This window comes from Crinia signifera, chromosome 2, assembly GCF_055691185.1.
Source record: "Crinia signifera chromosome 2, ASM5569118v1, whole genome shotgun sequence".
In the NCBI taxonomy this organism is placed as follows: domain Eukaryota; kingdom Metazoa; phylum Chordata; class Amphibia; order Anura; family Myobatrachidae; genus Crinia; species Crinia signifera.
Window position 1 is genome coordinate 186,712,163 of NC_139218.1, and position 25,083 is coordinate 186,737,245.

Consider the following 25,083-nt stretch of genomic DNA (forward strand, 5'->3'; position numbering starts at 1 on the left):
TTTGAGAATTGACCTGGAAATTATCCACTCCATATCGATTGTCCACTGTCGCCAATGTATATCTGCATCTTCGCTCAACATTAAGTGTAAATTCTTGGTTACTATGGAGCCTGTGTGATACTTCGTTCAAGAATCAAAGCTCTAAATTCTACTAGACCGTTCATAAACGGTTTCCCCCTTTTTTCGTTTTATGCTGGAAAATAATCTCAGCTTTTTCGATTTATTTGATCTAATTGGATCCAGATCACCCCTGAGGAAGTCCTAACGGACGAAACGCGTAGGGTCGTATCTGTACAAGTCCTATTCTGATATTGGATCGTTCTGTTGGATCTACTGATCAAATTTTATGTAAAACCGTATTATTGTACTACTAATTTTTATGTATCAATTGCTGTAATAAATACAGATGTTTTAAATGTGTATAATTTCTGTGGTGAAAAAATTGTATTTGGGCGCACTTCTATTCTTTTTCTTGTTTCTATCTGTATCCGTTGTGCCTTTATTAACAGCAAGGCACTATAGAAGTGCTGCCCCAACCTTAGCGCAGAAAAAAGGCCACAATACCCCCTTTGCTTATATATATATATATATATATATATATATATATATATATATATATATATATATATATATATATATATATATATACGCATACCCTCCAACATGGCCCATTCCATTGGGTACAAAATGCTCTGTTTCTGGACTTCCCTGACAGTGGCAGTTACAGAGGTGGGGCTGCAGCACAGTCCAATATTCAAATAGGGGAGCCACACCTAATGCCACTACAAACATCACTGTCCTGGAATTACTGGCAGTTAATGTGACCTCCCCTCTTTGAATTTGGACTGTGCTGGAATCCAACCTCTGTAACTGCCACTGGCAGGGAAGTCCAGGAACAGAGAACTTTGTACCTAATGGAATGGGTCATGTTGGAGGGTATGTGTATATATATATATATATATATATATATATATATATATATATATGTGTGTCAATGCGGTCCGGCACTCACTCCAGTGTGGAATCTGCCCCGGTGCCCAACCAGTCGATAAGTTAGTTGAAGAAAGAGACTGGCACTCAGAGGTCTTTGTACAAAATGTGTATTCACAACAAGTGAAAAAACATCCAACGTTTCGGGGCTGCGCCCCTTTGTCAAGGTGTGTGTGATAACAAAGTGAAATAAAAGTGCTTACCTTAAATAAGGGGTGGTAGGTAGGAGGCAGTGTGACGCGGCTGTGGGTACAGGGGCAGAAGTGATGCGGCTGGCAATGACGCGGCCGGAAGTGGTCATGTATCGGCACGGACTGAAGGAAGAGCTTGAAACGCAAGCTCTGTAGTTGTCTAGGTAACCGTGCCCGTCCAATAGGCATCGGTCAGGCAGCAGAAAGGCTCCAGAGACTCACGCTGCCTAGAGTGAGTAAACAAAGTGACAAAGCTTTAGAAGAATACATTTAAAATCACGCGCACAATAGTTTCAATAAACATGGTTAAAAATTGACATGTTGCATGTGAATATATGTGTGTCATAGTGTAAGTAAAAGCCTGTTAATCTTAGCTGATTAAGTGGATGGGTGTCTGCACCCCCGGCAGAGGCGTAACTAGAACTTTGTGGGCCCCATAGCAAAATTTATAATGGGGCCCCCTTAACTCAGGTCTCTACTAGTGCACACCGTTTGTGGGCACCATTAGTGGGAACAGTAAAAATGTGCCCCTCCAATAGATATTTAAAAAAAAAAGAATGCACACATTATATAAAAAGGTGTGTGGCCTCGCCTCAAAGGGTAGTGCCCCTCACACATTATGCTACACCCCGCAATGCCATTACACATTACGCGACACCGCAAAACGCATTACGCAACACACCGGAAAGCCCATTAGGCAACACACCACAAAGCCCAATACACATTACGCGACACACCGCAAAGCCCAATACACATTACGCGACAAACCGCAAAGCCCATTACACGACACACCACAAAGTCCAATACACATTACGCCACACACCGCAAAGCCCAATACACATTACGCAACACACCGCAAAGCCCAATACACATTACGCAACACACCGCAAAGCCCAATACACATTACGCAACACACCGCAAAGCCCAATACACATTACGCGACACACCGCAAAGCCCAATACACATTACGCGACAAACCGCAAAGCCCATTACACGACACACCACAAAGTCCAATACACATTACGCCACACACCGCAAAGCCCAATACACATTACGCAACACACCGCAAAGCCCAATACACATTACGCAACACACCGCAAAGCCCAATACACATTACGCAACACACCGCAAAGCCCAATACACATTACGCAACACACCGCAAAGCCCAATACACATTACGCGACACACACCGCAAAGCCCAATATACATTACGCGACACACCGCAAAGCCCAATACACATTACGTGACACACCGCAAAGCCCAATACACATTACGCCACACACCGCAAAGCCCAATATACATTACGCGACACACCGCAAAGCCCAATACACATTACGCGACACACCGCAAAGCCCAATACACATTACGCAACACACCGCAAAGCCCAATACACATTACGCAACACACCGCAAAGCCCAATACACATTACGCGACACACACCGCAAAGCCCAATATACATTACGCGACACACCGCAAAGCCCAATACACATTACGTGACACACCGCAAAGCCCAATACACATTACGCCACACACCGCAAAGCCCAATATACATTACGCGACACACCGCAAAGCCCAATACACATTACGCGACACACCGCAAAGCCCAATACACATTACGCGACACACCGCAAAGCCCAATACACATTACGCAACACACCGCAAAGCCCAATACACATTACGCGACACACACCGCAAAGCCCAATATACATTACGCGACACACCGCAAAGCCCAATACACATTACGTGACACACCGCAAAGCCCAATACACATTACGCGACACACCGCAAAGCCCAATACACAATATGCGACACACCGCAAAGCCCAATACACATTACGCGACACAACGCAAAGCCCATTACACATTATGCAACAATTACAAACTTACCAATGTTCTTTCTTATTCTGTTCCACGCTGCTCCTCAGGCACCGTAGCTCCTCTCTGCGTCACAGGTGCTGGAGTATGAGAGATCTGTGCACCGTCACCTTACTGCTGGGCAGTACATGTAGGAGCATGGGGGTCCATTTAATAAGGCGACAATAGTTGGAGTGGGGGGGACACCGCAAAACGCATTACGCAACACACCGGAAAGCCCATTAGGCGACACACCACAAAGCCCAATACACATTACGCGACACACCGCAAAGCCCAATACACATTACGCCACACACCGCAAAGCCCAATACACATTACGCGACAAACCGCAAAGCCCATTACACGACACACCACAAAGTTCAATACACATTACGCCACACACCGCAAAGCCCAATACACATTACGCCACACACCGCAAAGCCCAATACACATTACGCAACACACCGCAAAGCCCTATACACATTACGCAACACACCGCAAAGCCCAATACACATTACGCAACACACCGCAAAGCCCAATACACATTACGCGACACACACCGCAAAGCCCAATACACATTACGTGACACACCGCAAAGCCCAATACACATTACGCGACACACCGCAAAGCCCAATACACATTACGCGACACACCGCAAAGCCCAATACACATTACGCGACACACCGCAAAGCCCAATACACATTACGCGACACACCGCAAAGCCCAATACACATTACGCGACACAACGCAAAGCCCATTACACATTATGCAACAATTACAAACTTTCCAATGTTCTTTCTTATTCTGTTCCACGCTGCTCCTCAGGCACCGTAGCTCCTCTCTGCGTCACAGGTGCTGGAGTATGAGAGATCTGTGCACCGTCACCTTACTGCTGGGCAGTACATGTAGGAGCATGGGGGTCCATTTAATAAGGCGACAATAGTTGGAGTGGGGGGGGTGCAAGTGTGCATGCTGCTGCAAGGCCACCATCAGGTGGACAGATGGGACTGGCGGTATTGTGGACCCAGATACAACACTCCTGAACAGGAGACCCCCCCCCCCCCCCCCCGTACTGTCTGCTCTAGCCTCTGAGTCCAGCAGATTTAAAGTGCTGCTTTTATTTGCTGCCACATTTGTATCACTAGTTGGTGGTACGGGGAGGGGGTTTAGCCGGTGACCGCAGTGGGTGCAGGAGTGGGGCGACGAGAGCATCAGCGGGAGGCTGGGGGAGGCTGGGGGAGGTGGCGGATGCGGTGAGCTGCTGTGTGTCTCTGAACACAGCCACTGACCACCACCATACTTCAGGAATCCTCCCTCGCTGTCAGTCCCACTGCTGGCGTCAGCGTGCCAGAGCTCGGCAGCAGCGCAGCAGACACTCTCTCCCGAGTCCCGCAGTCTCTTCCGGACTCGCGCCCCGTCCCCCGCTCCCCGCTCGGCTTATTACTAACTTTCCCTCCGGCGAGCAGCTCAGCCTCACACAGGCGGCTGCGGCAGCATCGCTTCACTTAAAAAAATAATAAAATTTCTAAGCACGGTAGTGTCTGCTGTCTATCGCCCCCCCCCAGCCGCCGGGCCCCATAGCAGCTGCACCCCCTGCACCCTGGGTAGTTCCGCCACTGCGAAGAGGGCAAAATAGGGAACGTTGGGTCCTCTTCGCCGAAGCTTAATGAGACCCTCATTCCTCAACCCCCAGAAGGGTTAGGACGGTGGGTCCTCCGCACCCGAAGGTTTGTAGAGACCCTCAGTAGACTTCCCTCTGCCTTGCGGCTTGGGGTCATCCGTGGGGGGACCGAAGCTCTCCCCAAAAGGCGAGAGCTTCTGCACATTGGGGAAATGAAAGGCCCGTAAGGGTCGACCACACTACCCAAAAAAAACGTGACAAACTACAGAAAACAGAAAACGTGAAAGTGCACAAACATGAAGAGGAAGAGAAATAAATAATAAAGAGGACCCCAGCCAGAAGGCCGGGGTGGGGGGTTTGAAAAATTGTCCTACCCCATCCAAAAGGAAGAGGTAAGGACGTGAAGCGCTAACCTAAAGGGAAGTGCGCAGTGCTAGTGCCATACTAGTGCAAGGTGACTTGGGATCACCCGTGCATGTCCGGCACACCCGAGTTTCCCCGGGGGCACAGTGCAGCCTCAGACTCCAGGCAGCCAGCCAGTCAACGTCCGACCAAGTGTTTCTCTGTCTCACCAGCAGTCACTTTCCAGCCCCTGGCATGGGAATGGGTACTCCACTGGGCTTTTCGAAAGACTCCCTTAGGGGTTGCGGCCCCCTCGGAAGAGCAATCTACTCAGTCTCAGTGTTTCTCCGATCCCAAGGTTAAGGTCCTAAGCTTGGCCTTTCGTGGTCTCCCCATCAGAGGCTACGAACCTCTGGAACAGGAGCCATCTACTCAGTCCCAGCCTTTCTCCGCTCCTTGGGAATGGATACTAGACTGAGCCTTTCGCTGTCTCATCCTTCGGGGGCTACGAACCCCGTCAAGAGAGCCAAACTACTAGGCCCAGTGTTTCTCCCCCCCTCTTACCAGTGGATTTACGGAAACAACACCTCCTGCCAAAGGCAGAGGTGAAGCTACTCAGCCAGAATTTTCACCACTCCCAGGCATAAAAGAGGGGTCCTACACCCTCCGCCCATCAGAGCAGCTACTCAGTCCAGCCTTTCTCTATTCTCTGCCAGAGGCCAGTCCATACCCACTGATAAGAACAGATACTACACTTGATCTTAGCCAAAAGGCAGAAAAGCGAGAACAGAGGAGACAGTAGTACTACAAGTACACAGTTAGACTGTCCTCCTTGCTAGGGTGATCCCACCCTAAGCAGAGAGGAGAACAGAGTACACAGCAGCACTGAGGGAGACCGCCCCAGTGAATAAAATATTGCATTCAAGGTCAAGCTCAAGTTTAAGCCCCAACAGCAGCACCAACACACCCTCTCCCAACCCACTACTAGACTGGAGTGAAGATGGCGGTATATATATGGGAGCCGCTATTTAAAGCCTTGTGAAATCCGGCGCTGGGCGATGACGTTTTGCATGCACGGCTGGACCCGAGTCAGACGGGAATCTCAGAGCGCTGCTCGGAACCAGGCTCGGATTGATGGCGTTCGTGGGGGCTCGGATCTCCGGAATCCGAGTACGCACATCTCTACCCTCCGTTTTTCACAGTAGAAATGGTGTACCTTTCATCATAGGCTTAGTTGACTCCTCTCCAAATATAACGTTTATGGTTGTTGCCAAAAAGTTAAATTTTGGTCTTATCACTCCAAATTACTTCTAGAAGTTTTTAGGCTTGTCTCTGTGCTGTTTGGAGTATTGTAAGCGGGATGCTTTGTGGCATTTGTGTAGTAATGGCTTTCTTCTCGAGACTCGACAATTCAGCCCATTTTTCTTCAAATGCCTCAATGTGCATCTTGAAACAACCACACCACTTTTTTTTAGATATTTATTTATATCAGTGTGGATTTTTCTTTGCATCCTGAACAATTTTCCTGGCAGTTGTGGCTGAAATTTTTGTTGGTCTACCTCACCGTGATTTGGTTTCCACAGAATCCCTAATTTTCCACTTCTTAATTAGAGTTTGAACACAGTATTCTCAATTGCTTGCATATCTTTTTATATCCCTTTCCTTTTTTATACAGTTCCATTGTCTTTTCTTGCAGATCTTTTGCCAATTCTTTTGCTTTCCCCATGACTCAGAATCCAGACATGTCAGTGCAGCACTGGATGAAAGATGCAAGGGTCTTTCAGGAGATCAGAAACTCCCTGACCTTTTATACACACACATTTATTACAAACAAACAGATCACAGGTGAGGATAGTTACCTTTAGTAGCCATTCAAACCCATTTGTGTCAACATGTATACATGTTATCAGGCCCAAATCTCCAGGTTTTATGAACTTTTGATCAGGGTCATTTGGGTAGTTTATGTTGTCATTATGATTTAAAAAGAGTAAACACAGTTGTTTGACAATAAATGGCTTCACCCAACCACTAACCATGAGTGAAAGAAAAGTTTGTGAGTTATCATTCATATTCTCTGCCAAATGGCCAGAAAATCACAAATTCTGTTAGGGTAAGCAAACCTATGAGCACAACTGTATATTGGGCAATGTCATCTACTGGCTACAAGGTCCAGTGTATATTGCATTCTGGAGCTTGGGGCATATAAGAAATGTGAGCAAACCTAAGAAAACTGCATTTTCCAAGGGTTGACTGCATTTTTGCCTTTGGTGTATCCCAGAGAGAGAAAATAAGGAGCTAAAAAAAAACAAGGGTATAGAAAGCTGGGGGAGGGGATATATAAATATCAACGATCACATTAACTTATGCACATGATCCTATGAGTCATCATTTTCCATTTCTCAGGCACTCCTTCAGATCATTCCCGCGTGTCTCTTGAAAAAAGGGTTATCATCTACTTGCTAGAAAAAATTGCTATCTGGGAAAAGGAGAAAGCCATTAAAGTATTGTTGACCAAGACAAACACACACACACACACACACACACACACACAAATAGGCCAGCACAGCCAGGGCTGGATTTAATGTCAGGCCACCACTAGGCACAATATTGTTGTCCACCCCTTGGACCCGGAGGCTTGGCTCAGTGATCTCCCGGTCCACTTACCGCTGCTGGCTCTGGGTCCATGATGCTGCTGGCGGAGGTATTGTAGTGCTGCTCTGCGTTCGTACTGCTGGTGGAAGAAGCAGTTTTGAGCATCAGCAGCAGACTTATGTACCCTTATGTCTCTGCTGTCGTTCCCGGTGGTGTGGGGTAGAGAAGAAACTCTGGAGTTACGGTGGGGGGAGAGAGGTGGGACTCGGGAGTGACGGTGGGGTAGAATCTGGATGGGGGACTCGAGAGGGACATGGTGTGGAGAGGTGGGAGCCATGAACTACATGCCTGGCAGTGCCTCTTGGAACTACTTGTACTGCTAGGGCCCAGCACACTTGCCTCCCCTGCAATAAAAACTGCCTGCTGCTCACAGAGGCGCCAATTTGTGATTTTCATGGTGGGGGCTCTGGACTATGGAGTGGCTCCACCCCCTCCTGGGAGCTCACCCCCAGCCCTCCACAGGTACACTGCTGTCCAATGTTTCGGAGCATCTGGGGGACCTGTGGGGTAGCTTCGCCCCCTCCTGGGGCCTCAACCTAGCCCCCTACAGGTACGCTGCTGTCCAGTGACTCTGAACGTCCATAGGCTTGCATTGCATGTCTCCCAGGCCACAGCACATGTACTGGACTTCCTGCCGCATATGGAGGTCTCAGGACCGGGTGTGGGTGCTCATCGTTTTTCGTGGGTGCTCAGGCCCGGGAGCACCCACGGAATAGGCGCCTACAGCCCGTAGGCCCGTGCCTCACAAGTCTGGCATTGAGCACAGCAGTATTTGTGTTTAATAAAATACATATTAATAATTAATAAATATTAATATGCATTTTTGAAGGAGTCAGAGACTAACATTTGGCATACCAACATGTCAAATCACAAGTTTAAGTTCACATAAAAAAAATAGAAAAAAAGGTCATAATCAAGTACTTTATGCCAACATTAGGAAGTAAAAGTCTACAACAAAATATATGACTCCATGTATGAGGTCAGATACAAATATTTTTTCTGTAACTTCCATGAAATAATGCGACTGTCGTTCCAATTATGTCAGTTACTGCTTTTTTCTCATAAGCTGCATTTATCTCAGCAGTTCTGTAACTTCATGTATGACACATTACTTATTTGTACATGAAATATGTCCAGAATATTTATTTTGCGACAGAGTCATTTTAAAATGATTCATATCAAACCTACTTTAGTGGAACTGATTGTTGCCTATGGTGTCTTTGTGGAGTTGCTGCAGTATCTTATCCTGACACAACCCAAGGTCAGTCCTGCAGTTCTGTGGTCTATGTCCTTATTCTTGCACAACTTTTTTTGTTTTAATATTGTTTTCTTTATGCAGCATAAAATAACATTACTTAAAACAAATATCAAAAGCTAAAATTTGAAATGAAATATTTTTTATACAGTAATAATGTCTTATTTAGGGCGGTATTCAACCCCGGGTGCTATTTCCTACAGGGGAAATAGCGCCCACCGCCTTTTCAATGCTGCGGTTTCCAACAGCATTGTAGGCGGAATTCGACAAAACAGATCCGACTTTAAAACAAGTCACAGCTGTTTCTCAACAATCCATGGCTGTTTTCACCAACACGCCCACTTTTCGCACTCGACAGGCGGAACATTGAATTCCACCTGTCTAGTCTCTGTCAAGCTGGGCGAAAACGGGCAAGGATTAGGACTGTCGGACCAAATATACATTTATTGAATATTTATTTATTGTGATGGCTGTTTTTTGAGAACTTGTGTAATAAGACCTGATATTAAGGGTCATTTTGTAAAACCTGACAAAAATACATCCTCGACCACTAGTGCATATGGCTCAATTGATTGCTTGTTTTTGCTGCTGTGGGAATATAGGATCTCTCGTAGAGATCCGAATTTGGCCCCTGCCCCGATGCTCGGGGTGGTTGCAACCCCTTATCCGAACGGCTGCTGCAAATTATTCACTAAATGGCCCATTTGCAGCAGGGAGTGATGGGGGCAGACTGTGGTGGGGATCGCCCAGCATTTTACGGGCATCCCCATGAAAACACAAGGCGTTCCCATATATATACTTGGGTGGGCTGATGCCTGCTGGGGGTGGACGGCTGATATCACATGACTTCAGCCATCCACCCTGTCTTTGTCCAGACGGATGCAAATAGAATTCAGGACTGACTGACTTTTATTTGCGAAGGCAGGAGTAATATCAGTGACCATCAAATGATTTCTCCTGCTAGTGGCTCATGCGAGGGGATGTGTTCTTGTTACACATCCCCTTGCATGTTTCTGAAGGGAAACGGTGTCAGGGGGCGGGTATTCGGTGTTTGTGTGTGTGTGTGGGGGGGGGGGCGTCTCTGATCCTTACAACCAGAATCACCCCCTAGGTGTATAAATGTGCCATTTTCAGATAGAAATTCTGGGCCTTAAATGCACTTACTCTAGTGGTGACATCTTCCAATTATAATGTAACTTTATGCTTGAGCAACGTCCTCCATTCTCTGCATTTACATTGTCCTGTTTCCCACTTTTGTAGTGCCCTGCGGGGCACTGTGACCACTTCCAAATCACGGATATTAAGTGCAGGCTACACACATGTTATTTAGACCTGAGGTACTAATTCACAAGCCGATTAATTATCAAGGGACTGTGCATGCGCCTGGGTCAGAATCAGCAAAACATTTTTTTACAATGCGGCCCGTGTTTCATTGACAGGAAGTCTCCATTTGTGGTTGGTAATGGGCCTTTTTGTGGGAGTGTCAGGGAAAAATGCAGGAGTGCCCATTTTCAGGGAGGGTGTTTGTCATAAGATCCGGCCTTGATCAGCTTGCCTCTGTTGCAGAGCTGTGGAAGGGTCAGAGTTACGCACAGACCGGGAAATCCTTTGATGGTGAGTGAGTTGCAAATGGATTCGCAGCTCAGCGATCTATTAGCAAGCCATTCACAGATCTGCACAGGGCAATACTTGACTATTATGGGGGCGGCTGCTATCTGATCGTAGGCCACTGCAATATCATACAGCAGCGATCAAGGCCTTCATTCTGGTCCACTTGCAAAGGCAAATTCCTTCTCAAATGGACAAAACCATTTGCACTGCAGGTGGGGCAGATGTAACTTGTGCAGAGAGATTTAGGCCTGCCCACCAGCCAATCCTTGTCCGGGAAAACCCCCATACTGGACCATGATTGGCTGGTAGGCGTGCCTAAGTCCAGGTCTGGGGGTGGAGCCCCAGATGTAAACAGAACACCGGACCTTGGGAAGAGTGCTGCAGGTCTCCCGGAGAAGCGCTGAATACTGCTGGTGAGTATGTTTTCTCTCCACAGGTACCCCATTGGATTCTATTGGAGAAGGGGACCGATGCTTCTTGGCAAAATAGGTGAGTATTGGATGAATGAGCGCCGAATGTAATACAGTTTTACTGTCAGTGTGTGTGTGTATTTATTTAATGATTTGTGCTACTGTGGGACTACAAGTCCCAGCGGGCCCTTTATTGCCCCACATGCTGGGACTTGTGGTTCTCCAAGTCCCTGCATTTGATGCAGGCTTGCTGGGACTCGTAGTTCCACAGCAGTATACAATAGTTTTTCTGTCTTTTTACACCATTTATCAGCTCGATGCCCACCGATGCCTATCACAATGATCTGTGCATGGTTCTGTCAAATTCGCCAGCCAAAACCTGGTCTAATTTTTTGGCGATTTTTGGTAACATTTACCAAAAATCGCACCCTATTACATTTGCGAGTTAGATGCTTTCCAATGGGAAAACATCTGGATGTGAATTGAAGTTCATACCCCACTATCCATGTTGGCATGGAGTTGATTTTAACCCCTTCCCGACAATTGACGTACATTTACGTCATGGTCGGGAAGTACTTCCCGACACATGGCGTAAATGTACGTCATGGCTTGTAACTGTCACCGCGTCTATAGACGCGGTGACAGTTTCAACATGTCTGCTGTCCCTGACAGCAGACATGTCCGTGCATGCCCAGGGGGGGCTGCGATGCCGCCCCCCCGTCGGCGATCGCTGTGATTGGCTGTTCAGTGTGAACAGCCAATTACAGCGTTTTCTGTGTCACCGGCGAATAACGTTCGCCGGTGACACGCGATCGGAGGTGATTGGTGCTGTAAAGTACAGCACCAATCACCGCGGGGTGTAAGGGTGACACTGGTGTCACCCCACCTCACCCCGCCCGCCCCCAAAGGCCGTGATTGGTCCGTCGGACCGACGGACCAATCACAGCCATGGAGGGGGGTTTAAACTAACGGTGACTGCACTGCAGACGCCATTCCGGTCTGGAATTGCGTGCAGTGCGGTCACCGTGCCTAGCTGCCGCAGTATACTGACCTGAACCTTGCCAAATACTTACCTGATCCTTGCAAATATCTTGCCTGCTTCATCACTGCTTGTAGTGTGCTGGATGCTTCCTGGATCCTGTTACTTGTGACTTCCTGTGTTGTGAACTTGTGCTGCTGCAGTGTAATAGCGTTAGATAGAGAGAGATAGAGAGAGATAGTGTCAGAGAGTGCTATATTTTGTGCTGCTGCAGTGTGATATAGTTATAGATAGAGACATAGAGAGAGATAGAGAGATATAGAGAGAGATAGAGAGAGATAGAGAGGCCTAGTGACAGAGAGTGCTATATTTTGTGCTGCTGCAGTGTGATAGTTATAGATAGAGAGATAGAGAGAGATAGAGAGAGATAGAGAGAGAGAGATAGAGATAGTGACAGATTGTGCTATATATTTTTTATATAACTGACTGCTGCCCCCCCTTTTGTGCTGATCAGTATAAATTAACTGATCAGCAACTTTTTGGGGGCGCAGGTTTTTTTTTATATATATATATACCTGTCACTGCTGCTGCTGCAGTGTCATAGAGTGTTAGATAGTGAGAGATAGAGAGATAGAGAGAGATAGTGACAGAGAGTGATAGAGAGTGCTAAATTTTGTGTCTGCTGCCCCCGCCTTTTGTGCTGATCACTATATCTGAGGTGATCAGCAACTTTTTGGGGGTGCAGAGGTTTTTTTTTTTTTTATATATACCTGCCAGTTGCACTGTCAGTTGCACCAAAGGTTGTGCACCTGCTGCCCCTCACTGGTAATCAGTGTCGCATCACTGATCACCTTTTTTTTTTTTTGTGTGCTGTGGGGTCTTTTTTAAATTTTTTTTTTACACACACTGTGATTTTGTGGGTGTCCTGTGGCCGCTGTGCGCTGATCAGTGACGTACATCACTGATCATCTTTTTCGGCACAGGGTTGATCTATTTTTTTTTTTTTTTTGATCAAATTCCTGTTGCCTTTGAGCGCTGTTCAGTGACGGACGTTACTGACCAACATCTGTGCTCAATTTTTGGCGCAGGACCTTTTTTTTTTTTTTTTTTTTAACCCCTTCAATTTTTTTTTTTAACCCCTTCAATTTTTTTTTTAACCCCTTCAATTTTTTTTTTTTTTTTAACCCCTTCAATTTTTTTTTTTTTGTATAAAGTATTTTTTTTTTTCTGCACTACATACACACTACACACTACATACCCCCCGGGTTGAAATAAAGTTTGTACCCCCCCCTACACTATACACGTGTTGAAACATTTCACTACCAGTAACACAAAAATAAAAATGGCATCCCAAATGTCATCCCAAATGTCATCCCAGTCATCCAGAAGAATGTATTCAGCGGAGGAGGCATATGCCATGCTTGCTTCTGACTCTGACACAGCCAGTGATGCAAGCGGGGAATTTGAAGGATTCGCCTTAAGCTCCTCTTCCTCCTCTGGTGATGAGGGACCCCCTCAAAGACGCCCCCGTAGAGCAGCTGAGACCCCCCCCCAATAATTGATCTCGTATGGACCCCACCACCAGACAATTTTGAGCCCCAGGTTCCTGAGTTTTTGGCCATGCCAGGAATCCAATTTGATTCCACAGGTCTCAGAGAAATTGACTTTTTCAAATTATTTTTCTCTGATGATTTTATAAATTTAATGGTGGACCAAACTAATTTATATGCCCAGCAGTTTATTGCTCAAAACCCCACGTCATCATTTGCTAGGTGGACCCCTGTAGATGCAGTAGAGATGATGACGTTTTGGGGTCTGGTGTTTCATATGGGCATAGTAAAAAAGCCAGAAATTAGGCAATATTGGAGTACAGATGTTCTGTACAGCACCCCATTTTACCGTATGGCCATGCCCCGGGCTCGATTTGAGACGATCCTTAAATTTTTGCATTACAACGATAATGCACAGTGCCCACCCAGAGATGATCCCACCTTTGACCGGCTATTCAAAGTCAGGCCGGTCATTGATCATTTCAGTGCCAAATTTGAAGACATGTACATCCCAGATAAATTCATTTGCATAGACGAGTCCCTTATACATTTTAAAGGAAGGGTTAAATTCCGCCAGTACCTTCCCAGTAAGAGGGCAAGGTATGGCATAAAAATGTATAAGCTGTGTGAAAGCACCTCAGGGTAAACTCACAGGTTTAGGGTATATGAAGGGAAGGATTCAAGAATTGAACCGCCAGAATGCCCCCCCTCCCTCGTAGGTGTTAGTGGAAAAATTGTCTGGGATTTAGTGCACCCCTTCCTGGATAAAGGTTATCACCTCTATGTGGATAACTTTTACACCAGCATCCCCCTGTTTAAGGCCCTTGGTTCAAGAGGTACAGCAGCTTGCGGTACTGTGCGCAAGAACCAAAGAGGCCTCCCAAAAACGCACATTGCCCAAGTAATGAGAAGGGGTGAAAGCAGGGGAATATGCACCGAAAATATGTTGTTGGTCAAATATAAGGACAAGAGGGATGTCCTTATACTGACAACAATTCACGGAGACAGTACCACCTCCGTCCCTGTACGAGGTACCAGTACCCACACCTCAAAACCTAATTGTATCCTGGATTACAATAGGTACATGGGCGGAGTGGATCTTTCAGATCAGGTACTGAAGCCGTACAGTGCCCTGCGGAAAACAAAAATCTGGTACAAGAAGCTGGCCGTGTATATCATCCAGATGGCACTGTATAACGCTTACGTGCTATTCCGTTCTACCGGCCAGAGGGGGACATTTATGCACTTTCAAGAGGAAGTCATAAAGGGCCTAATATTTGGGAACCAGCAGGCAGAGGGCCCCAGTACTTCTAGTACTGGCCCCCGTATTGTACCAGGGCAGCATTTTCCTGATGAAATCCCCTCCACTGGAAAAAAGGGCAGGACACAAAAAAGGTGCAAAGTTTGCTATAAAAAGGGAATAAGAAAGCAAACTATTTTCCAGTGTGACACTTGCCCCGACAAACCCGGCCTATGTATAAAGGAGTGTTTTAAATTATACCACACATCTATGGATTATTAGGTTCATAATTTCACCGTGCTTCGGGGGTCTTGCTAATGCCACATAGCACCCACCATTCATTCCACCAGAATCTGAGCCGCAAAATCCAAAAATCACTCCTTCCCTTCTGAGTCCTGCCATGCACCCAACTGGTATTTTTTGGTCACATGTGAGGCATTGCCGTACTCGGGAGAAATTGGGGCACAGATTTTGGGGTGCTTTTTCTCCTTCATACCTTCTGAAAATGAAAAATTTTGAGCCAGAACTGCATTTTTGTGTAAAAAAATGTAATTTTTCATTTTCACTGCCCACTTGTATCAAAATTGGTGAAACCCCTGGGGGTTTGAAATGTACACTATACCCCTAGATGAATTCCCTGAGGGGTGTAGTTTGCAAAATGGGGTCACTTGTGGGGGGGTTCCACTGTATTGGTGCTTTGGGGGTCTTGCTAATGCGACATAGCACCCACCATCATTCCACCAGAATTTGTGCTGCAAAATCCAAATATCACTCCTTCCCTTCTGAGTCCTGCCACTTTTTGGTCACACATGAGGCATTGCCGTACTCGGGAGAAATTGGGGCACAGATTTTGGGGTGCTTTGTCTCCTTCATTCCTTCTGAAAATGAAAAATTTTGAGCCAGAACTGCATTTTTGTGTAAAAAAATGTAATTTTTCATTTTCACTGCCCACTTGTATCAAAATTGGTGAAACCCCTGGGGGTTTGAAATGTACACTATACCCCTAGATGAATTCCCTGAGGGGTGTACTTTGCAAAATGGGGTGACTTGTGGGGGGGTTCCACTGTATTGGTGCAACATAGCACCCACCATTCATTCCACCAAAATCTGTGCTGCAAAATCCAAAAATCACTCCTTCCCTTCTGAGTCCTGCCATGCACCCAACTGGTATTTTTTGGTCACATGTGAGGCATTGCCGTACTCGGGAGAAATTGGGGCACAGATTTTGGGGTGCTTTTTCTCCTTCATACCTTCTGAAAATGAAAAATTTTGAGCCAGAACTGCATTTTTGTGTAAAAAAATGTAATTTTTCATTTTCACTGCCCACTTGTATCAAAATTGGTGAAACCCCTGGGGGTTTGAAATGTACACTATACCCCTAGATGAATTCCCTGAGGGGTGTAGCTTGCAAAATGGGGTCACTTGTGGGGGGGTTCCACTGTATTGGTGCTTGGGGGGTCTTGCTAATGCGACATAGCACCCACCAAAATTCCACCAGAATCTGAGCTGCAAAATCCAAAAATCACTCCTTCCCTTCTGAGTCCTGCCATGCACCCAACTGGTATTTTTTGGTCACATGTGAGGCATTTCCGTACTCGGGAGAAATTGGGGCACAGATTTTGGGGTGCTTTTTCTCCTTCATACCTTCTGAAAATGAAAAATTTTGAGCCAGAACTGCATTTTTGTGTAAAAAAATGTAATTTTTCATTTTCACTGCCCAGTTGTATCAAAATTGGTGAAACCCCTGGGGGTTTGAAATGTACACTATACCCCTAGATGAATTCCCTGAGGGGTGTAGTTTGCAAAATGGGGTCACTTGTGGGGGGGTTCCACTGTATTGGTGCTTGGGGGGTCTTGCTAATGCGACATAGCACCCACCAAAATTCCACCAGAATCTGAGCTGCAAAATCCAAAAATCACTCCTTCCCTTCTGAGTCCTGCCATGCACCCAAATGGTATTTTTTGGTCACATGTGAGGCATTGCCGTACTCGGGAGAAATTGGGGCACAGATTTTGGGGTGCTTTTTCTCCTTCATACCTTCTGAAAATGAAAAATTTTGAGCCAGAACTGCATTTTTGTGTAAAAAAATGTAATTTTTCATTTTCACTGCCCACTTGTATCAAAATTGGTGAAACCCCTGGGGGTTTGAAATGTACACTATACCCCTAGATGAATTCCCTGAGGGGTGTACTTTGCAAAATGGGGTGACTTGTGGGGGGGTTCCACTGTATTGGTGCAACATAGCACCCACCATTCATTCCACCAAAATCTGTGCTGCAAAATCCAAAAATCACTCCTTCCCTTCTGAGTCCTGCCATGCACCCAACTGGTATTTTTTGGTCACATGTGAGGCATTGCCGTACTCGGGAGAAATTGGGGCACAGATTTTGGGGTGCTTTTTCTCCTTCATACCTTCTGAAAATGAAAAATTTTGAGCCAGAACTGCATTTTTGTGTAAAAAAATGTAATTTTTCATTTTCACTGCCCACTTGTATCAAAATTGGTGAAACCCCTGGGGGTTTGAAATGTACACTATACCCCTAGATGAATTCCCTGAGGGGTGTACTTTGCAAAATGGGGTGACTTGTGGGGGGGTTCCACTGTATTGGTGCAACATAGCACCCACCATTCATTCCACCAAAATCTGTGCTGCAAAATCCAAAAATCACTCCTTCCCTTCTGAGTCCTGCCATGCACCCAACTGGTATTTTTTGGTCACATGTGAGGCATTGCCGTACTCGGGAGAAATTGGGGCACAGATTTTGGGGTGCTTTTTCTCCTTCATACCTTCTGAAAATGAAAAATTTTGAGCCAGAACTGCATTTTTGTGTAAAAAAATGTAATTTTTCATTTTCACTGCCCACTTGTATCAAAATTGGTGAAACCCCTGGGGGTTTGAAATGTACACTATACCCCTAAATGAATTCCCTGAGGGGTGTAGTTTGCAAAATGGGGTCACTTGTGGGGGGGTTCCACTGTATTGGTGCTTGGGGGGTCTTGCTAATGCGACATAGCACCCACCAAAATTCCACCAGAATCTGAGCTGCAAAATCCAAAAATCACTCCTTCCCTTCTGAGTCCTGCCATGCACCCAACTGGTATTTTTTGGTCACATGTGAGGCATTGCCGTACTCAGGAGAAATTGGGGCACAGATTTTGGGGTGCTTTTTCTCCTTCATACCTTCTGAAAATGAAAAATTTTGAGCCAGAACTGCATTTTTGTGTAAAAAAATGTAATTTTTCATTTTCACTGCCCACTTGTATCAAAATTGGTGAAACCCCTGGGGGTTTGAAATGTACACTATACCCCTAGATGAATTCCCTGAGGGGAGTAGTTTGCAAAATGGGGTCACTTGTGGGGGGGTTCCACTGTATTGGTGCTTCGGGGGTCTTGCTAATGCAACATAGCACCCACCATTCATTCCACCAGAATCTGTGCTGCAAAATCCAAAAATCACTCCTTCCCTTCTGAGTCCTGCCATGCACCCAAATGGTATTTTTTGGTCACATATGAGGCATTGCCGTACTCGGGAGAAATTGAGGCACAGATTTTGGGGTGCTTTGTCTCCTTCATTCCTTGTGAAAATGAAAAATTTTGAGCCAGAACTGCATTTTTGTGTAAAAAAATATTTTTCATTTTCACAGCCCAGTTGTACCAAAATTGGGGAAACCCCTGGGGGTTTGAAATGTACACTATACCCCTAGATGAATTCCCTGAGGGGTGTAGTTTGCAAAATGGGGTCACTTGTGGGGGGGTTCCTAACTTTTAGCATTTTATGGTGCCTAAAAAATAATCTCATAAAAAGGAGGCTCCAAAATCAAGTAGGTGCTCCTTCTATTATGAAGCCTGTGGTTTGGTCAACGTGCACACTAGGGCCACATATAGGATATTTATGAAAACAAAAGAATTGGGGGAATCAATTTTTAGTCACATTTCTCTAGTAAAATCTACTGTGTTCCTTCGAAAAATGTATTAAAATTGAAAATCTGCAAAAAAAATGAAATTTTGAAATTTCACCTACACTTTGTTTTAATTCCTGTGAAACACCTAAAGGGTTAACAAACTTCCAAAATTCTGTTTTGAATACTGTGAGGGGTGCAGTTTTTGAAATGGTATCATTTATGGGGGTGTCTCACATACAAGTCCCTCAAAGTCACATCAGAACTGATCCCTAAAAAAATCAGTGTTTGAAATTTTCTTGAAAATTTGAGAATTTGCTATTCATATTGTAAGCCTCCTAGTGTCCAAAAAAATTAAAAGGAAGTTGAAATAATGATGGAAACATAAAGTAGACATATGGTCTATGTTAGTTATTAACTATTTTGAGTGGTATGATTATTTGTCTCACAAGCAGAAAATTTAACATTTTGCAAATTGCTAAATTTTCCATTTTTTTACGACATTTTGGTATTTTTCACAAAAAAACACAGACTGTATCGACCCAAATTTACCACTAATTTGAAGTACAATGTGTCACGAAAAAACAATCTCAAAATCACTGGGATAAGTAAAAGCAAAAAAAAGTTATCCCCACTTAAGTGAGACATGTCAGATTTGAAAAAAGGGCTCTGTCAGGAACGCAAAAACTGGCTCTGTCAGGAAGGGGTTAAATAGCGTAGCGAGCCACCGAGCCTGCAGCGTGGGCGAGCGAAGCGAGCCCCGCAAGGGGACTCAGACGCACGGCGCCATACTGGCACCGTGAAACTACACAAGTACCTTTTTTTTTTTTAACAAACAATTAATTGATTTATAATGCCTGATTTTCAGTTTTTTTCCAAATGCATTATTTGCTTATTTAGCGTACATCTGAAGCCCCTCTCATTGATGCTGGGGCTGGCGTTCGGATCACCAGCCTCCGCCATCTGCCATCAGAAGGGGGAGTGCACGCATGAAACGCGACGTTCCGCCGGAGCTCCCTGTCAATACTGGCTGCCAGTCCCCCCTGCACCCCCCCTCCCCCAACTCTGCCTGTCTCCTTGAAGCGGACATTATGGCAAGTGCTGAGGCTAAATTAGAGGGGCTCCATCTGTCTTTCGGGGCTGTGTGTGACAGAATGGAAGCTGCTTTATCAGGGGTGTAAAATTATCCTAGTGCCTTGAGGCAAGTTGGAGTTTGATCCCCCCCCCCCCCCCCCCAAAAAAAAAAATGAGTGCATACCTCCCAACTGTACAGTTTACAGCAACTGTCCCGCTATTTGTCACTCCCGTGGCTGGCAATGTCCTGTGGATGGGGGGCAGTTGGTGGGAGCCAGAGATCACTGCTGCTCTTCAGTGAATCGAGGAGGGAGGGAGCCGCCCAACTGCTAGGAGAGCACTGGGCATTTCCCCAAAAATGATGAAAATGGGGGTCGTGCTCTCCATGTTTAGCCTTGCTGCCCCCTGTATTAAGAGATTTCCTCCCATATTTCAAAAGTATACGGGTAGGTTAATTGTCTCTCTGAAAATTTAACCCTAGAATGTCTGTGTGTGCATGTACATTTGGTAGGGAATATACTGTAGATTGTAAGCTCCACTGGGGCAGGGACTGATGTGAATGTTCAACTAGTCTCTGAAATGCGCTGCAGAATATGTGGGCACTATATAACTGTTAATAATAAAATATTATTATAGGTGTGGGCTCCCTTCTACTATGGTTTTCTATATACTGTATATATACAGGTTGAGTATCCCGTATCCAAAATGCTCGGGACCAGGAGAATTTTGGATAACGGATTATTCCGTATTTCGGAATATTTTAATATTTCAATGATGTATTTTGAAGTATCTTGCATTTATGCTGTATAAACACATAATATACACACAAATATATTTTATTACCACATAAAATACACACAAACATATTTTAATTGTTCAAAAAACAAGGTTTCAAAACGTGAAACAAAATGTGTGTACTATCTCAGCACTGAATTTGAATGCCAAGCAATCATTGTCTTGCACATATATAGTGCCAGTTACATATCATGTCCCCAGTGATGCTGTTACATATGTCCCCAGTGAGTTTTTAGCAAAAAAAAAATTTTTTTTCACTTTCTGGAATGTCCGTATTTCGGAATAATTCGGATAACGGATATTCGGATACGGGATACTCGACCTGTAGTACACTTCTGGGCATTCACATATGTGTATTACTGCTAATGTTATGCTTACCAGGCACTGGGAGAAACACTGTGATTTATGCTAATATTAAAGATGTGTATTGTTACTAATGTTATGCTACCAGCCAGATGCACTAAGCTTCAAAAGTGATAAAATGGAGAGTGATAAACAGCCAGCCAATCAGCTCCTGTCTGACTTTTTTCAAACACAGCTTGTGACATGGCAGGTAGGAGCTGATTGGTTGGCTGTTTATCACTCTCCATTTTATCACTTTTGAAGCTTAGTGCATTTGGCCCAGGGGAAGTAGCAAAGTTATTTAAGCTAATACAGATATGTATTGTTGCTATTGTTATCTTAACCAGCCTATGGGTGTGATGTATTAATATACATCGCCGCCTGCCGCCGCGATGCCAGTGCATATGTACTAACATACGCATCTGGCATCACGGTGCTGTGACGGAGGCCCCCCGCGATACCTGTAATGTGTCCCTGCCGCCTACTCCTCCCCTCATGCGGTGACAGCTCATCGTGGCTGTCCCCGGCGCCTCCTCCTCCCCCCTGCAGCCCGAAGGACATCCGGCTGCCTTGCTAAGGGGAGCCGGGGTTTACCTTCCGGGTCCAGAAGGACCTGCAGCAAGGTAAGCCGTAGGGAGGGGGAGGGGGGGTCAGCGGAGGCTGCAGGTTTGCGGCTGGGGTGGCGAAAAGAAGCCCATAGGCTTCTATAGGGTATCGCCACCCAAAGTTGGCGATACCCTGCCCTGCGGAAATGGGGCGGCGGGGTTTTAGTACATATGAAAATGCGGTAAAACACATTTTTGGCTTAATACATCCCGCCCTATGGGAGGTGCAAATTGATCTATGCTAATACAGGTGTGCATTGATGATTATGCTGGTTGTTTATTACAGCTCAAGGGCATAACTACCATAGGTGCAGGGGGTGCAGCTGCTATGTGGCCCAGAGCTGAGAGGGGCCCACTTTGCCTGTCAAAATATCATGTGCTATATACTTTTTTCAGCATTAGTTGATGAATAGGGGCCCTAACAAACTTTTGCTCTGGGGCCCACATGTATCTAGTTAAGCCGCTGCTACAGCTGTTATACTGCATAGACTCTGTACAGCCATGAGTACTACAAGTACTAGTACAACCAGCTTGTTGCTCTATTGGAGAGACTGGTAGGTTAGTGCTTGTGTGACACAAGTGATACCTTATCCTGTATGCGATTGTCTACTACAACTGTTATACTGTTATAAGCTTTGCTACATCTAGGAGAACTACAAGTGGTAGCACAGACCGCTTGCCTGCTCTTTTGGAGAGACTGTTAATTTAGAGCCACAGTATTCCCCAAGTGGGTGTAACCAGTCGGAGGCCAGTTGTGCCAGTGATCCCAACCCCCCTAGTACTGGGACCCCTCCCTCTCCTCTTTGTGGCTGTGGTTGTACCCGAGGATTAGGGCGGCCCCATCTCTATGAAGGTAGACACGCGGCCGGATTCCATTGAGGAGAGGATGAGGTTCCAGGACATCTCGTTCCTTAAGGTAAGAGGCGGTGGGCACCATGGTGAGTAGCTGCCCTTGTGCAGTCAGCCCCCCACCACTCTTACATTTGAAACAAAAATCATCAACAGAAGAGAGAAATAATCTTTACATCACTCCTTTATTTCTGCTAGAAATATTAATATACATTATGAGTTCCTTCATTAAAGGGTTGAAAAACCCTGGCTCACATCACATTGGACCTGTCATTCCTACATAAACCACACTTGTGTCTTAAAAACATTGGAAAAGGATTTGTGCGAGAGGCCTTTACTTTCTGAACTGGAGTGGTTAATGAAAGAGTTGAATGTTGGCCAGAGTTTAATGTCAAGCAGACTGCATAAATTGAAGGCCATCCAAAGGTAAAGGGAATTAGGGAGAGGGATGGGTGATGGGGGGCAGAAAGAAATATAACAAATTAATCATACATTGAGAGGAATGGGGAATGTGTTTTGAAATTAAGTGAGACAAGGGGTGACATTCTATGGGATGAGAGTTTTTCGCATGTCAGTTTTTCGCCCATTATCGCACTTTTTTCAAATCGCATTTTTGCCTTGGATTCGCATATTTAATGAGGTGCGTGTTCCGGCAAGAAAAGTGGGTACTCTTTACTTAGAACGGCGCCCACGATTTTGATCATGGGCATCGTTAGTAAAAAATCGCGGGCATCGCATGCACTTAAAAATCGGGTGTGATGCGACCTACGCGATGCCCGCGATTTCCCATAGGGAACAATGTTAAATGTCTCAATTGACCCGATTTTCCTGTTCGGTGCCTCAATTGACCCGATTTTTCCATAGGAAACAATGTTAAATGGCCCACAGAGGCCAAATAGGCACCCTGAAGTGTGAAATGGCCCCCACAATTGTTAACGCCACCCCACGATCAACGTGAACCCGAAGCGTTCAAGTTTTACTTTTCTGTGTGTGTGTTTTCTTTTAACATTCTTTTTACAGGTGGACTACAAGTCCCAGCGGGCCCATTAATGCCCGCATGCTGGTACTTGTGGTTCTCCAAGTCCCAGCCTGCGGGGGAGGTCTGCTGGTACTTGTAGTTCTCCTGTATAAAGCAATGTTAGGATTGAAAGATTTAACCCCATCAGGCCGGCGTCCACTGGCCAGGGACGCCGGTGACAGCCCCGGGCTTCAGCCCTGGACGGGTGAAGCCTGGGTGGGGGGACCCCTTTATTGGGGGGGTCCCCACTCCTCCAGGTACCCCGTCCAAGGCTGACCAGCCACGGTGCTCATGGTACGGCCGGGAGACCTTATGTAAAAAGTGTCCCCCGGCTGTGGCATGACACTGCGGGCTGTTGGAGCCCGGTGCTGGTTTCAAAATACGGGGGACCCCCAGATTTTTTGTCCCCTGTATTTTTGGAACCAGGACCGGTCCAAGAGTCCGGGGCTGGTTTCAGAAATACGGAGGACCCCTACGCTTTTTGTCCCCCGTATTTTTGGAACCAGGTCCGGCTCAATGAGCCCGGGGCTGGTTATGCTCAGGAGGGGGGACCCCACGCAATTTAAAAAGTTCTGGCCAACTCGCATATCAGAACCTGGTCTGATTTTTTGGCGAATTTAAGACACATTTCCCAAATTCGCATCTCATTAAATATGCGATTTGTATACTTTTCAATGGGAAAACATCTGGATGCGAGTTCCGGCGTGAGTTAAAATCGCACTTTATAAAAGTGCGATTTCGTATCTCATTAAATATGCGAAAACGGGATTTCGGCCGTTTTTTGCGAAAATTTAGCCAAATAACACAAATCTTATCCCATAGAATGTCACCCAAGATGTTTTCTAGAGATAGAGTGGACCAGGCCCACCACCCCTACGGCTAAAAACACTGGACTACCCCCAGCCCTACCCCTCATCGTGAGCATAGAGCTGTGAGGGGAAGCAGCAGGGCCAGCCTATTTATCAACACTTCACCCATCCAGGGCCGGCGCTCACTGCCCACTCAGCAGAACCTGCAAAGCAAGGAGGCGCCGCCCTGGTGAGGCGCTCTCCTGGGTCTGCTGACCCTGCTTCTTTGTGCTGCTGCTACCACACCTGTCAAAATGCATGACAGGGCAGCGCAGGCAGCAGCTTGCAGAATGGTTTCCCCCCTCTAACAAAGCTGTCCGTTGTCATTCCCCGCTGCGCACTGCGGCAGCTTTCAGAGCGTCTCTCCCCCCTCTATCACAGCCACCTGTTGTCATTCCCCGCTGCGCGCTGCGGCAGCTTGCAGAGGGGCTCTCCCCAGGACTCTTGTACGCCCGTTGCCATTCACAGCGGCTTCGCGCTCCCCCCCCCCGCCGGCCAGAGTGCCCCGGTCCTCTGCCCCTACATGGCACTGGCACGCTCCCAGGTACTGAAACGATCTCAGTGCCCGGTACTTATGTAATATCTGGGCTCCCGTTTTTCTTATGAGACCGCGTCCCCTCGCGGGGCTCGCTGCGCTCACCACGCTTCAGGCACGGTGGCTCGCTGCGCTCGCCACACTATATAAAATCAACTCCATGCATAGTTGGATAGTAGGGGTATGAAAAAAATGGGGTTCATTTAACATGGGAGCCCAGATAATACATAAGTACCCAGCATTTAAATGTCAGCTTGTCAGCTTCTGTCTATATGCCCATGTGTCAGCATCTTTCAGTGTGTCAGTGTCCACCATCTATCAGTGTGTCAGTGTCCATGTGTCAACATCTGTGAGTCAGTGTCTGTGTGTCAACATCTGTCAGTCTTTCCATTTGTCATTCTCCCAGCATCTGGGTGACAGCG

The 25,083-nt window shown here is 46.2% G+C and overlaps 1 pseudogene; it reads right to left on the reverse strand.

The window, feature by feature from the left end:
- Nucleotides 1-5,562: 5,562 nt before the first annotated feature.
- On the reverse strand, nt 5,563-5,782 carry LOC146060894 (U2 spliceosomal RNA; annotated as a pseudogene).
- Nucleotides 5,783-25,083: the final 19,301 nt, after the last annotated feature.